Raw genomic sequence first — 1231 nt, 5'->3', positions numbered from 1 at the left:
ACTTTCCTCTCTGAAAGCGCAAGTGCTCTCTGCCATCCGCGGTGTGCAGATGGCGCACTTCCTCAACGTCACCACGGCGGCGATGCCGCCAAAGGAGATTCCCAAGTCGGCTGATAAGCCGGACGAGCTCATCCCCAACCCCGAGTACGCGACGTGAGCAGATCTTCAACTACTTGATCTCGTCTGTGTCCAGGGATGTCCAGGTGCAAGTGTCTGCATGCACCACCACCGTCAAGATCTGGAAGGCGATCTAGGACATGACTGCCTCCCAATCCCGCGGCAGAGTGATCAACACGCGCATGGCTTTGGCCACCGCGCAAAAGGGCTCATCCACCATCGCAGAATTCTTCAGCAAGATGAAAGCCCTTGCCGATGATATGGTGGCCACCGGCACGAAGCTGGAAGATGAAGAGATTGCTTCATACATCCTCGCCGGACTTGACACGGATTTTAATCCTGTCGTGTGCTCCATGGCGTCACACGTTGAGCCTTTGACCCTCGGCGAGCTCTACACCTAACTGGTGAGTTGGGAACAAAGGACGGATCTACTCCATGGCGGCTCAGGCTCCTCGGCGAACGCCACCACACGTGGTGGTCGCGGCAACAACGGCGGCAACGGTGGTCGCCCTCAGAACCCCAACGGTGATCGCCCCACTTGCCAGCTCTGCGGCAAAGAGGGCCACACCGTTCTTCACTGTTTCAATCGCTTCGACGCCTCCTTCACTAGACCTACAGAGCAGCGTCAGGCGTCATTGGCTACGGCCTCCTACGGCATAGATACAAATTGGTACACCGATACTGGTGCTACTGATCATATCATTGGAGAATTGGAGAAGCTCACCACCCACGACAAGTACCACGGCATCGATCAGGTGCATACCGCCAACGGCGCAGGTATGAGAATCAACCAAATCGGTTGAAGTATTGTTCGTACCCCTAAACGAAATTTTGTTCTTAAGAATGTTCTTTACGTTCCTGAAGCTAACAAAAATCTTGCCTCCGTTCATCGTCTTACATCCAATAACAATGCCTTTATTGAATATCATCCCGATTATTTTTTGATCACGGATCAGGCCACGAGAAAAACGCTGCTTAGAGGGGATAGCAAAGGAGGGCTCTATCCATTGAAGTCGTCTAGGTCTTCTTCCAATAAAGTGACGCATGCCGCCATCAAGCCCTCCACGTCTAGGTGGCATAGCCGTCTCGGTCATCCGTCGTCATCTGTAGTCCA

The 1231-nt window shown here is 53.4% G+C and overlaps 1 non-coding gene across 1 annotated transcript; it reads left to right on the top strand.

Annotated features, from left to right (window-relative positions):
* Positions 1 to 395: 395 nt before the first annotated feature.
* On the top strand, positions 396 to 532 carry LOC136547752 (small nucleolar RNA Z247). The gene has a single exon (XR_010781709.1). It is a non-coding gene; the product is annotated as a small nucleolar RNA Z247 (small nucleolar RNA).
* Positions 533 to 1231: the final 699 nt, after the last annotated feature.

Source organism: Miscanthus floridulus, chromosome 3, assembly GCF_019320115.1.
Source record: "Miscanthus floridulus cultivar M001 chromosome 3, ASM1932011v1, whole genome shotgun sequence".
Taxonomy (NCBI): domain Eukaryota; kingdom Viridiplantae; phylum Streptophyta; class Magnoliopsida; order Poales; family Poaceae; genus Miscanthus; species Miscanthus floridulus.
Note: the sequence above shows the minus strand (reverse complement) of the source record. Positions and strands in the feature narration are given on the sequence as shown.